Source organism: Chaetodon trifascialis, chromosome 6 (genome assembly GCF_039877785.1).
Source record: "Chaetodon trifascialis isolate fChaTrf1 chromosome 6, fChaTrf1.hap1, whole genome shotgun sequence".
NCBI lineage: Eukaryota > Metazoa > Chordata > Actinopteri > Chaetodontiformes > Chaetodontidae > Chaetodon > Chaetodon trifascialis.
The window spans coordinates 2,850,301-2,865,545 of record NC_092061.1 but is presented as its reverse complement, the minus strand read 5'-3'; the positions used below and the strand labels follow the sequence as shown (position 1 = coordinate 2,865,545).

General features: G+C 46.6%; 1 protein-coding gene across 1 annotated transcript in view; it reads left to right on the top strand.

The window, feature by feature from the left end:
- rimbp2b (RIMS binding protein 2b) overlaps nt 1–15,245 on the top strand; it is a 75,345-nt gene that overhangs the window by 13,039 nt on the left and 47,061 nt on the right. The window lies entirely within an intron of this gene.

The window sequence follows — 15,245 nt, the reverse complement described above, 5'->3', positions numbered from 1 at the left end:
GGATATACTTAAATACATCTAAGTGCGATCACATGATCACAAACTAACTTCAGGAGGGAGGGGGTTGGTGACCCACATCTGATTGTGCCCCAGGGCCCCCGACTGGTTCAATCCGGCCCTGCTGCTCATCCGAAATAGCAAGTCAGTTGTTCCAAAAAATATACGGATGCAACAAAGTAAGAAAGGAAAGCTTGGTCTTCACGGACTTCACGCCGTGCGTGTCGGTGTCACCACAGAGTAGATAAATCCGTCTGTGGGGTCAAAGACTTCATTCTCTCACCGCTCAGATAACGTCTGAATATCCACAGAAGAGCCGCTTGTTTTCTAACCTTCAGGTTGAAGTACTGCTCCACCTGCTCAGTGTCATTTCCTCTGGACTGAGGGGACCCAGCAGCCATGTTGTTGAAAACGCCGCGGACAGTAAACAGCAGGTTTCCAGAGCGAAGCTGCAGGTTTGTCTTCCTCGGGCTTCCTCCAGGCTGCGATCTCACAGCGGAGGCTGCTTGTAATTCCCCCGGCTTCCCCTGACGTCTGTGGTTCAATATGAATGAGCTGCATCGATTAGACCTCAGTGTGGTGCCTGCGCAGAGGGATGAGGCGTGCGTGTGCGTGCACGTGCATGTGCACGTGCTGGCTTCCTGGCCTGTGTCTCCTCAGCACTCTCCAGACTGTTTTTTTCACAGAGGCGACGTTCTGGGTGACATCTTTTGGCTGAAACTGAAGCTTTGCTGTTAGCACTTTCTTCTCGTGTGTTAATGAGCAGAGGTCTGAAGAGGGATACATGCTATCGACAGGAATGGAAACATAAGATGCTAACAAAGGTGTCGTCTGTGTCACCTTTCCCTGGTTTTGGTTTGGATTTATTGGAGAAACTCACTGAAGCACAGGATATTCCCACGGCTTTCACGGCCCTCAGAGCTCCATGTCTGGCACACTGAGAGCGTGGCCTTCCTGTGTTGAAGTCCGCCAGCTGTAGTCTATAGGGGTGCGAGGTTAGCACTGCTGACTGCGATTGTTTGCATAATGAGGGTGGTGTGAACTTTATTTTTAAACTCTCCGCCTGCTTGTGACAGGGCTACTTGGTAATTAGCTTGTCAACATTCCTTAAGGGATCGCCTGCCATTTCAGCCGTGTGCAGCAGCCTTTCCAGAGCAACCAAATGTGAATAATAACACAGTATTCAACAATGGGAGGTAAATAAATTTGGTAATCTGCAGCTCTCTGCACCAATTCTGTGCAAAGGAGGTTGTAATTGCACCTGCCTGCGCATACGATACATGCGAGATATGAGTTCATGGTATCACCTTAATGAAGGCAGCTGTTGCATCCATTCAGACCTAATTCACTATATCTTCTGGTAATTACAACATCCTTGAAAGAGGTCTGGTCACACAAAAGCTCTTCCCCCATACCTGTGGTGGTTGCTGGGAAACAAGTGTTTTTGAAGTCACCCTCTTATGTCATTAAGATGGTGTTTTGCATCGCTCAACAGAGAAATGAACTGGGAGGAACAAGGGTGTGGGTGTGGTGGAGGTGGCGTTTTTAGCCCCCTCGAGTGGAAAAACAGCCGATTATGGATCCTGAAAGATTGGCGCAGCATCAGTAATTACTAATAGTGAACAGTCCTGCGTAAGACTGAGCACAGTGGTAATGAAAAACTGACGGAGCATGAGGCGCCTCTTCGGCGAGCTTAATTAGCCTGCAGCTCTGTTATCTCATGATGGAGATGCAATCAACAAAGCGCAGACGCACCCCGGTGAAGGTATCTTCCTCGTGTACACAGCTGTCTGCAGCCATTTCATCTCTCCTCCTCATGCACTGTGTGTGTTTTCCTCCCAGCGATCTTGATAAAAGTGGCTTTTTTTACTTTGCCCCAGAGATTTTGTACCTTTTTTCACCTTTGTTGCTTGTTCCCTTTCATGCATGCAGATTTGTGCTGAAGAGGGTTTCCGCAGATTCTGAGTTATGGTTGTTATTGTGCAAAAGTTGACATTTATGTAACGTTTTCCTCTGTTGTGGGACTTTTTAGTCTGTGACTGCAGGAGTTTTTGAGATCAAGCAAAGTGGCAGAAGAGAGAAGCACTTCTGTCTTCAGTCACTTTCCTGCCTATAAATTATGCATCTGCAGTCGCAGTCACAGGAATTTAATTAAAGTTTTAGCTTTTTAAACACATTTAGAGGTAACATACAGCGCTCCACACTTGGAGCATTAAGCTGTTCACACTGTGCTGATTAATCTGCATTCAAACCAACAGAACAGCTTGTGCCTGTCATAGAAGGTGTGTTTTATTGTGCTTCTGGTGGCTGGAGGGCGTCACCTGTCACCTGTCCGTCCATCCCATCCTTGTGAACATGATATCTGAGGGAATTTCATCAATTTTTGCACAAATGTTCATTTGGACTCGAGCCTGAATTGATTAGTTTTTGGTGTTCAGAGGTCAAAATCACTTTGACCCCACAAGCGCGTTTTTGATCATAAATCAAGAATTTATACGTTTGTTATGACAAAAATTCCCACAAATGTCTCAGAGGTTAACATGATGAAGTGATGACATTTTATATCCCAAAGGTCAAAGGTCAGCTGCACTGTGACCTCATCATGTTGTACAGAAACTCTTCCCTGGCCGTTATTCAGCAGCATCACTCAAGAACTGAAGGCAGACTGTCGCCATATTTCACATGTGGTCACATCCTGAATCTGTGATTCAAACTGTCTGATTGTTCAGATCTTCTGAGCTGTCAGGTTGAACATGTGTGTGAAGCGTCCGTGTTTTACAGTCTGTAGCTCCTCTGCGGCAGCATCCACGTTTGAAGCATTTCAGCTGATTGGGTGAGCTGATTGATCTTCAGGTGATGAAGCTCCATCAGTCCTCTGGGAAAACAGTCTCTAAGTGAAGACAGCGTGGAGTGAGAACTTCCATTTCACTGAAAACTGCACAGACATGGATGTAAACTGCGACTTGGCTTGTTGGTGGAAATTGGAGTAACAGGCAGTAAATCTAGTTGCTCACGAATTTTCATTAGTAAGAGAAAGAAAGTCTCATTTCTGCTTTGGAAAGTTTCACAGTCTTGCTTTAAATTCTCTTGGAAAACAGGAATGGCTGCGGAGCGGGGATGTTTTTCCACCTGATAAGTCTGTCCTCGTCCATGTCTCCCTCCTGCTCTGCTGCAGGGGTAAACTTGTGAGGAAAACTGGCAGGCTTTCCAGGATGTCAAAAAATAAAACCGGCGCATCTGTCAAAGAGCGGTCGAAGCGAGCGCTGAACATTTTTCAGCACGGAGCGTTTGATAGATGTGAGGTGCATGAACAGATGTGCTGTTTAAAGTGAAGATTTACTGATTTACTGCAGTAATGTGATGTCTGACGTTTTGGCAAGGAGTTACGCAATACAATTCTCTCTCTGTGGTTGTTTTTCCCGTGCTCTGATTGGCCCACCTGCACGTTGAAAGCTGAGGATGTGACCCACAACCCATCTGTCTCACTGCTGCAGCTGGGACAGCTGAGGCTTTCTCCTTGGTTAACTCCTGCCCTCATCACTATGCATGGCTGGGAGAAGGCCCACGGTCAAGCCTGCAGGTTTGCTCGGGCTGTGCTCAGTCGGATAGTCAAGTGACTCATCAGACCGACGCGCATCTGAGCGCTGATCATAAATATGTATCACGCAGATTGGAAAAGTCACATTCACCTCGCAGTACGGATAGCATAGATGGTGGCGACCCATTGTGTTGCTCTAAACAAACCTAAAAATATTCCCTGGTGTCAGCTTCATGTCACCATCGACGCCAGATTATCACTTATTCATATTCAGAAAACATAAGCAGCTGAGAATCAGCGAGTCGGCAGCGTGAGCCGCTGAGCCTCCGTCTGCACATTTAATGACACTTTGAACGCCTCGCCGTGAACAGCTGATGCTGCCCAAACACTTTGTTCCCGTTTCTCAACTTGTGCCACATAATGCTGAATCGTCCTTCTGGCTTCCTGAGCGTGACGCGCAGGCTGAAGGCTCCGTGTGGCGGGGCAGGATGCTGCACGAGGCAAACAGGCGTAGATGTATAGTTTTGTAATTTCCCCCTGTTGAGCGAGGATTTTGTGTGTGTGTATGTGCGTGTATTGATGTGGGAGGCCCCCGCGCTGAGGGCCAACCACATGTTTACATCACTTGTAATGAAATTAGAGCCGCGTGGCGCCCACACTACAGGCCTCCACTGATCCTCTAATTCAATTACCCCCCTTATTAACGCTCAGATGCTGCTGGCTGACCCAGGACCACACTCTGCTTTTGCTGCACACCATTCGCTCGGCAGTCCTTTCTGCTCCTCCAGCGGACTGAGCCGTGATCAGTCATTGTCTTACTGACGCAGAGTCATCCAGGTTTCTCCTCCACATCAGCGTGTTTGGTATCTTCGTGTCTCTGATGGGAAATGTAGCTTAAAGATGTCTTAACATTATGCAGCATGTGTGAGACTCCACTGTGACATCTATTCTTGGCAGATCTGCAGTGATTATTTCTAACATCAGCTGAGTTCATGATTGCATATACTGTAAGATGTCAAAAACCAGGAGCTACCACGATGCTGGAAAATGCAGCCTTGTTTCAATATGTAGAAGTTAAAGTGAGATGATGCTTTATTAATCCCACAGAGGGGAAATTTGTAGTCTTACAAAGAGGATAGTTTAACAGTAAGAACAAAAGCAAGCTATGACCCACATCCTAACAGTGTGAGCGTTAGGCTAGATATTAATTTAAAGTTCAATATTCAAAGTTTGTCTTCAGTAATGCTTCACCAGTCTCGCCCAGATTTGTGTTGCACAGGTTTTATTTTCACCTCATGATCTGATATTGAAGTCACTCATCTTGATGTTTAATAGAAAAAGAAAGGAACATTGACGTTTAATTCATTCTAACTCTTACTTAATTATTAAGTCATTGTTTCAACTCTAATCGTCGCTCAGAGAAAATCATTCATGCTGTGGAGGCTAAACGTGCTTCTGTCTTATTTCCTGACTGAGACGCGAGCCTTGAATGTAAACTGTAAGAGCGTGTTGCTATTGGAAGAAGGCCCGCAGCCTCTGCTGTAACAGGTCTGCAAGGAGCTGGCGGGATGTATGGCATGATTTAGCAAACAGGGTGTCTGGTGCCAGCGCGCGCGCACACACACACACACACACACACACACACACACACACACGCACACACACACAGAGCTGCATGTAGTCAGTGGCTGGGCCTCACCAGATAACAGTACACTTATGATGCTGAGATAGTGTTTATCGCAGCCTTATCAGAGACAGCAGAGAGCCCTTTCCAGTCTCCTCCAGGGTCAGGTGTTTCCGAGCCCCTCTCCCCCCGACACCGGCCGGCTTCATCTATGCTCTGTCAGGATGGCCGTGGGCTGTCGCATCACACTCTCTCTGCTTTCATTCAGGAACGGGAAAAAAGCACTACTGCTGCTAAACATGCAGATTTGAGATAACAACATGCCGGCACTTAGCTTGTGATTCACAAGGTCACGTGAGAATGCATCTCGCCAGGCTTTGAGTTCGGCGCCCGGATCCAAACCACAGCGGATTGGACCAGTCAGCATTCCATGAGGAAGGACTGGTAGCTGCTGGCGTGCTTTGAGTGTGACAGCGAGAGAGGCGACTGGTGGCTGAGGTTAGCATATGTGCTGCTTTAGCATCAGTCACATCAGGAAGAGGAGAAAAGATGTTAGACTGTCTTCGCTTGCGTCATTTTATTCTTTGATCTGATTGGTCGTGGTCAGGCTGTTACAGACAGACACTTCAGCCAATCATCAGTGTTTTTGAAAGGGCTTTCCCGTCTCTGCAGTTTCCAGGGACGACTTCTCGATGCGTCTGTGTAAGAAGCCATCTGGTGCATCAGGTCACGCTGGTGCATTAGTGTCAAATAAAACCGGTAATATCAAAACATACGTGGCCCTGATAGTATTTTATTACACTGAACTAAAAGGGACTCCATTAAAAATAGAAGCTGCTTCATATCACAGATTAAAATGCTATGGAAGTGTCTGAAGTTAAGCCGGTTAATGGGTTTATCACAGGTTTGCAGAATCCCCTGTCTTTTGACCCGCCTGAGTGCATACATGATACAATGAGGCTAAATCATCTCATGCCCATATTCAGGATTTCAAAGCTAAATCTCTGCCAAGTTTCTCAATCTCCAGCCACTGCATTGAGCTTATTAAAATTTCAATCTGCTACAGGCTCTCTTTCTCGCCTCGCAGGATGAATGTGCCCTTTTAATAATGTAACCGGTTTTAACAAGATCGTAAAATGTTCATCTAACTTTCATAAGCCCTGTTAGCAAAGTGACAAATTCGTGTGATGGCAGGAATCGCTTTGGCAGTCCCTCACTTTTAGAAACGAGAGCAGTCTTTTCTCTTTCGGTGCGGCTCCACGGAGGCCACCGAGTTGTGCCCAAGTTTCCGGCTGCTTGCCTTCGGGGAAGGCCGAGCTTGTTGCTGCGTCACCCCTGCGGCTCTGAAGTAGAAGTTAGTCGTGATGGGGGAGATTCAGACCGGCCTTCTGGTAAATGATAGTGCTCCGCCAAAGCATCCCCTTCTCCTCTGCCTCATCTATAATGTACATGAGTTACGCAGGGCTAAACTCGGAGAACGCAGCCTTTTCTGACGCAGCCAGAGCGTCTGCTACGTGAAGCTGTTCTAATCCATTTATGGCTGATGAGCTCTCTCTGTTTTTACAGTCTTTAATACAGTGTGTAGTTCAGGGACATGAGTTGAACCGGGGCAGGGTCGGGGTGGCGTGAATGCTAAAGCTGCTGGCTGATTTGGCTGAGTGTATTGAGCGCGGCGTTGTCGGAGTAATGTGACCTTCATAGGGAGATTAAAATATGTAGCAGGCGTGCATTGATTTTTGGACTGGCCACTGGTATTTATGGACTCAGTCAGTGCATAAATATTGATACCCACTCTTCTAATGAAAGATCCGACTTTTTGTGTCTGTGCACTCAAGCGCCGATGGAGATTAAGAGGAAACCTGTGAGCAGATAGCACCTGATAAAGAAGAATAATTGGTAGCTCATGTGTTTTGGTAACCTCAATCTGCTTGTGACCCAGCAGCAGCTTAATAAGGTCATTCCCATTACGTGGTGGCTAATTACAAGTCCCCGAGCTGCTCTGTCAAGTGAGAGAGCCCTTTAAAGGAACAGTTCACACTTAAAAACAATAAAAACACAGTTTGTCCTTTAACCCAGACTGCTTTCATCAGTTCATTGAGATTCTGTTTGGATGTTTTGAGCCATGCTAGCAGTGTGGCCTCATGGAGGGCAACGTCAGGCAGTCTGTCGGCCGGTCGGTCTGTTGGTCCACCACTTTGGTCCAGAATGACTGAACTGTTGTAGATGGATTGCAGTAAGATTTCATAAAGTTATCTGTGTCCCCAAAACATATTATGCATATGCAATGGCGGGCCAGTAAGGGGGCCAGGGATTGTATCAGGGTGGCTATGGCCACTCCTGGACACCCCTTGGTGCCACCGTTGCCATGATGTGGTTTTAGGTGAATGTCTCAACAATTGTCATGAAATTTAGTGCTGACATTCATGTCGCCCAAAGTATGTACTGTAATAACTTTGGTGTCCCTTAACTTTTCATGTACTGCTATCAACAGGTCTAAACTTCGATGTGTCCAACACTTCGGTTTATGATCAAATACCCTCAAAAGCAGTATAATTCCCATCAGCCACGGTTGTACCTTATGTTACGTGATAATGCTAGCATGCTAACATCCTAAACTAAGACAGTGAACATGGTAAATATACCTGCTAAACAACTGCATGTTAGCATTGCCATGAAGCACATGTAGCATGCTGGTGTTAGCATGCTGATGTTATGATACCAATGGTTAAATCCAGTATTTCCACAATCTGATTTTTGGCTTTTGTCAAATGACAGTTGACAGTTGAGATCACAAAAATAAATAAGGACAGAGAGAAGCTTGATATACAAGATCCTGAGCCAGAATCAAACTGGGGTCCGCGTGTTTTGGTCACCTGGTATGTGCCATAATCACCAGACCCCCACCCAATCAGTCAGTCTTGGTGTAATATAGTGAGGTGTAGGTGAGGGTTGTAGCTCCAACAGTTCAGTGCTGTTTGTGCTCAGTGTTCTTGCTTTTGTATGCTTTTATTCCATCAGTATCCACGTTTGTTATTGCTTTATTTTGAAATTTTGTGAAACTGTAAATCATCAGGAGATGGGTGATTGTGCTCAGTCTAGTGCCCCTTAATTAGATTGGTGCCTGGGTGGAATTAAAGGCCAACGATGGCTGCCAGCGTTTCTCATGCAGACAGAGGAGCTGACTGATAAGCCGGCCGCTCACAGTGTCAGAAGTGTCTGGGGTGCTGTTATTGTATCCCGCTATAACCCTCCCTGGCTTCCTCGAATTGCTCCTCTGTCTCAGTCGGGAATGCTTGTTCATCAGAGCGTTTTGTTCAGCGGTTAGGGCTTTTTTCTTGGAGCTTGTTGTTGACTGTTAAGCTCAGACTCCAGCCTCGTGCTGCGTTTGAGACGCTGTCCTCTGTGAGGTTTTGTTCTTAGTAGGTGCTTTGGGATGAGTGTGAGGGGCAAGTGGTCTTGACAGACCGACCGCGGATGACTCACACTGCTGACATGACTTTTTGTCCAATGAGTTGACGAGGAAAAAGTTGTTTTCTGGGTCATTTCCACCTCTCTTTGCTCTATATTTTTTGTTGACATCTCAGGTATCGCACAGGTTTGCAGTGAAATGAGAGCCGGCTCGGGAAACTCCTGCCAATGTGCCGATCAGAGCGAAATGATGAAGTTATGTATCAACACCCAAAAAAATAGCAAGGAGCCGATCCCTGCTCCAGAGCTGCATCTTCAAAGCTAAGGTGGGGTCTGACAGAGTGAAATATGGTACCGAGCCACTTACCGGGGACTGAATATTTAACTTGCATCCTTTAGAGAGAAGAGTCAGAAAAAAAGCTTCTTTTTTTTTACCCTACACTGAATAAACAGGCTGTCTGTTACCTCGTGTAGCTGTTGGCCTTGACTTCTTATTAATTTACTGTGTCAAACACGCTGCGTATCAGTTAGTTGGTGCCTCATTGGCCGACTGGAGCTCTTGCAGTGTGCAGTAATTTAATCAGCAGGCTTTGGTGGCGGCATGGACTTCAGATGAACTTGAGGATCAGGTTGCAGACTAATGCTGGTTTGTGAAGAGAGAGCCGTGCTTCTCGCCATCTCTGCTACAGTCCGGACAGGCTCGCGGAGACGGAAACCCGTTGTTCGTTACCTGCTGGGTTTCTGGACATGAGGGAGCTAGTCTTTAAGGCTTGCACCGTCTCTGTGTGGGCGAAGGTAAGGCGAGAGCCCTGTGGACAACGTCACCTCTGGACAGTCTGGATGAGCGGATCGAGCTGTGTCTGTTTGATGTTTTCACGTTGGGACAAGAAGCCACAGTCTGTCAGCGTCAGACGCTCCTCTGACCTGTTTTTTGACCACTTTTCTTTAATGAAAACTCAAAGCTTGAATTTAATGTTTCATTGATAACAAGTGCTTTTCAGATCAGGTGGTTTTTAATGTGAGCTGTTGACTGTGGAAAATGTGGACTTCAATCATTTAGTCTGAAGTTCACTCTTAATTTTTATATAAAACCTTCGTGCCAGTGGTGTGAGACAGCTCCACCTCCTCCGTCTCTGTCTCCGTCTCTGGAACTTTCTAGAAACAAGCTTCATCACTTTGTCACAGACGAGCCAGACACTGGGTCTAGTTAGAACTTATCTCTTCCGAAAAGATTTGTTAGTTTATTGGCTCTGATGGTAGACGATAAATGTGCTGGTTTTTGTGCAGTTTTTATGCAAATGAGCTAGGCTTCGGATGTCCTCATTGGTCTGACCAACAGTCCAAATATCCAAAAATAGTTTTGCTCAATAATTAGCTTAAACAATGAAATAATTGTCAAAATTGGTTCAATGAATCGACTTATCCTTTCAAAATTACCTTTTAAGGTGCAATTTGCTGAATTTGTTCTGAAGGATGTTTCGCATTCAGCCTCCTCTTGTGACGTGGGCAGGGCCTTCTTCATTACAGTAACATGAGCACAATGGAAAGTCGCTCATTATTCAAACATTAAGCTCAGGCTTAGGCCCAGCCCAGAAGCGTTTGATGCTCTGATCATTCAGTACGCCACGCTGGAGCTGCCGTGCTGACCTGTTGTTGCGTAACACTAGCACAGGGCACACATTTAGCAGCTGGAGTCCTTCACCTGCTGTAGTTTGATATTTTGGAGGATTTTAAGCCCGTCAAAGAGGCAGAGCGTCTGGTGTTTCCTTGCTGCATTGCTGCCATAAGCGCTGCCTTCGACTTAAAGAATGACTCTCCCCTCTTCCTCTCTCTGCACTGATGATGACTCACACTCCAACACACCCTGCAGAAATCTCTTCTCATGCACCCGAGAGAGCGAGCGAAAGAGGAGTGGGATGTGCTCCTCTACGTGGCTCCGACACACGATACCTGTTCATGTGTCCTGATCTACCTGCTCGGTCTGTGTGTTTAAACACAAATATCTGTACTCATCAGTATTCCCTGTGGTTCCCTCCAGGGTGGAAATGCTGCTGGTGTTTTCGCACCACTAGACCTTTGAATATATTTTGCATTTATTCGGGCAACCGATTCTCTTATCTGCAACCGGGGGGGGCTTCAGGAGTGCATTTACATTCATCAGGTGCGTTTAATACCTCTAAAAAGCAGAATGGAGCCCACGTTGGAGGTCATTATTTTAGCAGAGGGAGTCGAGTGTCAGAGCAGAGCGTTAGCAAACATTGCATCCGTAAAGACTGAGGTGCAAAGGTGCCATTTATAGATGGTGCTCGTGATCCTCTCACCGTAGGCTGACCTGCAGCGAGCGAGCTAACATTGTGTGACATTTGCAGTGATGCTGAAGTCCAGCCTGCACGTGCTGCAGCGCCGTAGGTCGGCCGCCCTCAGGCCTCCGCTTCTCTGGAAATAGAAAAAGAGCAAAGAGACCGAGCGTGATTAATGGCCATATATGTGCAGCAGAAAACACAACAGGCCTGTCTGCCGCCATTTCCCAACACATGGCCCCACAGGCTGAGAATTACGCAACCGATCTGTGAAGCTGCTCGTGCCGATTCCTAATTGCTTCAGTTCATTTATTGCGTGCGTTTGCGGCTGCGTGGCCTTCTGCGACACACGCGTGTCAGGTGGGATTGCGGTGCCAACGAGACGCCAGCCGTTTCACATTCTGAGTGCTTTGCCCTGAAACGGATCCTCTTCTTTACCGTGGCCCCTAGCTGGGCTCTCAGGACTGTCTGTGGAAGACATGTTTTATCTCTCCCCTCTCGTGCCGGTCTGGATTTGACTGGCACTCTGTTTTTTCTATTAAGAATGTGCTATTTTTAGCGCGCTGTGTCAAAACACGACTGTCTCATCCTGTGTATGCATGCGCTCGCTGAAATAACTTCCCTTCCCCAGAAGGCCTGCGTGGTCTCTTCAGCTACATGTGCTGAAGCCCCGTTTGCTGTGCTTCACACTGCATGCAGACCCATTACGCAACCCCGTGCATCAGCCGTGGGGCCACCGGACCACAATGGCAGCCAGCTACCAATCACTCTCCCTCTCATCTTCCCTCTCCATCTCTTTCCGCCTCTGACTCCCTCTTTGTTCCTTTCTTAGAGCCCATTTCTCAAGGTAAAGGATGGTGCGCTGATTTGCTTGTATACTAAATTACAGCAGTGTGTTTCAGGGAGTCGGTAAAAGCTGTGGATTGCCCCTGGCGTGCAGCGTGGTTCTCTCTTGGTGTGCTGGAGTGTGAAGGCAGGTCAATGGGGGCCAGTGGAAAAAGAGAGGATGATCTGTCCTTTGTTGTCAGTGGGCTTCCTGTGTGCTCTGCTTTATCTCAATGCAAAGCAGAGGGTTGTATTTTCAGACGCGCTGGACGTATGAACGGACGTCGGCGGCAATGCTCGGCTAATTGTTTGATCTGCTGTGTTGCACAGTGCTCATGGAGGGTTGGACAGAGCCGTGGATGTGCCTTGAATTCCTAATATGCCATCTATTAATAATGATGAAGAGTAACACACAGGTGATCATCGTGTCCTCGTGAGAAACATACTGTATCTGTTACCAAAGCAGATTTCTGTGCACGCCTGAGTGTGATGTATTTCTTGTTGTATTTACTCACTAAGTGACAGTGAGAGCTCCACACACACATAAGTACTACTAATAATAATATGTAATAATAGTACTGGATTAACATTGGTGCGTTTGTGTAGGTCATGCAAATACTGTAAAAGCTAAAAGTGGTGGAGTATTTAGTTAAATACCAATGAAAAGGTGCTCCAGTTCAAGTAAAAGTCCTGCATTCGAAGGCCAAAGTATAAAGTATTAGCAGTAGAATGCAGTAGTACAGTGTTTTGTCAAAAGTACCTGAATGATCAATTATGAACAATGGTTCCTCTCACAATATGAAATTATTATTCCATTAATGTTGAAGCAGCACGTCAGAATTGTAGCTACGATTTTATTTTCTAGCTTTATATGCAGCCAGCAGCTGTTAGCTTAGCTTAGCACAAAGACAGGTGTGGAAATGGCTCGCCTGCCTCTGTCCAGATGTAAAAACACACTGCTACTACTACTACTACTACTACTACTACTACTACTTCTGCTGCTGCTGCTGTACCTGCAGCTGTAAAGTTCACATACATTGTATGTTGTTCGGTACTGAAACCAAAGAGTTGTGGTTGTACAGACAGAGCCAGGCTGGTTGTTTCCCTGTTTCCAGTTTTTGTGCTAATCCACGCTAATGGGCTGCTGGTTGTAGCTCCTCATTTAATGGACAGATATGAAAGTGATGCCATCTTCTCGCTGTAATGTCTAAAACTGTTTGTGTAGTAAAGGCCAACTAAACCTCGTTCGGTGTAATTTTCTGCACTTTAAGCAACACACATCATAATAAGCCAACTCAAAGAGAACATTTACAGACAAATTATGTTCCGCAAATTAAAAGCACATTATGTCTCGCTGGAGTCCCCTCAGAGTGTCGAGGACGTCTGCTTTGACATCTCACACCAGCTGAACCTCAGACATCAGCGTGCAGCTCAGACTCTATTAAGGAGGTAAATGAGCCACAGAGAGATATTTGAAGTAGCTCAGAGTTTTAATTAAATTAACTGGGATATCAGAAGTTATGTTGACCCTCTCACGCTGTCTTTCTCACACACACACATGCATACGGTCTGTTTTATTCCCTCCGCTGCTTTACTTTGAAAGCATGAGAAGAGCTTTGAGACATGTGTATGATCAGTGAAGCCTGCGTCCCTGTAGGCCTGCACAGGAACACGTTGATGTGGCATCATATCCTCTGTGGTGAAGTGAGACCCTCAGCACAGTTAAGTTCTGCATCAACTCGCGTGTAGATGTGAAACCAAACTGTATCCCTTCACTTTCAAATGGAAACTTCTGCTTTGCCAGCACAAATGGAACGATAGCTGCTGAGAGCAGTGCAGCGTTTGCTTAAGTGTTCTCAGTGGAGAGATAATCAGCGTGGTCCTGCGTTACACAGAGGGTGGAATATGGCTCATTCTGCAGGGCGTATTCACTGATGGTACCGGGCTGTGCTTAAGTAGAAGCAGCATCAAACGCTGTGCATTGTGTTGTTTGTTATTATCTGCTAGCAGCGATGCAAGAGGATGCTGCAGAGCCTGTGAAGTGGGCCGGCTTGTTGTGTTCAGGCCTTTGAAATGCGCTCGCGGTGCTATTGTGTGAAAGTTATTTAGTGAGTTCCAGTGAGCCTGAACTGCTTGGATCAGTACCAATGCTGGCTCTGTACCCTCCGAACCAGCATCACACAGCCCCTGCTGATTGGAGGCAGCAGATATTGATGGCGAATGAGGAGCGCACACTCTTATTCCACACTCCTCTCCATCAGGTCAAGTCAATTTTATTTATATAGCCCGATCTGTGCAGTGTATGACACTCACTATCCTTCAGCCATCGATTTGAAACTACCCAAAAACCCTCTAACGGGGAGAAAATAGAAGAAACCTCAGGAAGAGCAACAGAGGAGGGATCGTTTCTTCTTCTAGGATGGACAGACAAGCAGTAGATGTGACATGTGCACCGATAAATCACAGTAAACACAAATTATGATGACGAAATGACAGTTTGTGCAGAATCTGAATCCAGGTGTTGAGTAACGTCAGGTGTTGTCAAAGAGGTGGGACCTGAGCCACATGACCTCCTCCCCATGGAGACCTGGAAAGAGGTCCTCTGTGTCTGCAGGTATACGCTGTCACCTTTTGAGGCAGGAAGCATGAAATCGAAGAGGCCGTTCATCATAATAACTAACCTCTCTGTATCGCCCACCCAATCGTCTGTTCTGGGTCCTTCTGAGTCAATTTTTCAGAGTGAAACACAGAATTGGAGTTCTTTTTTTGGTCCTGAATGCTCAAATTGGAGTTCATAGGGACAGAAGTGGAGAGTCCGATGATTGGCAGGCTTGAGTGCTGTTTTTCTGCTGTTTATCCTCTCCCCTGTGTGCAGGAATCAAAGTCCTGACAGCCCCTCTCTGATTCCTGGATGACGACCAGCGAGCATATTGACAATCGAGCCTTGTGCAGCAGCAGCCATCTACTCCAGGCTGTTGTTTATATGCTAATGTTGGACTCTGTCTCTCCCGCACGGCCGACTCACTTTCCGATATGCTGCTGGTCGAGCGCAGCAGGCTTCATATTAATCTTGACTCATATTCAGTTTGACAAAAATGTCACCGGTGATGATCTTCCGTCTGGAGCGTCTGTGAGATCACGATACCTGCTAAATTTAGTTCAGCAGCAAAGGTCTGTTGATTAGATGTCTACTTGGCTGTGGCTCCTGGGGAGCCACGGGCCCCGAACAGAATTAGTTTCAGATTTGCAGCCCTCGTGTAGCCTGGAGGTACAGGCCTCTCTGCTGTAAGAATAAGTAATTTGTTTTCAATTGAGCCTCAGCAGGGGCGCCTCCTCATCGTCACGGTGACCACGGTGTCAGTCTGTGCACGTGAGGATGTGTGTGCGCATTTTCTGATATACTTCATGTATGTTTTTCACCGTCAGCTGGAGAGGACACTTGTAATTCTGAGACGATGAATCAAAGGACTTTGGTTACACGCTGATGAGTCCTCCAGCGCCACCGCCAGGCTGACGTTTGTGGATCTGTGAAATGTCTCCATAGCCATGAAAT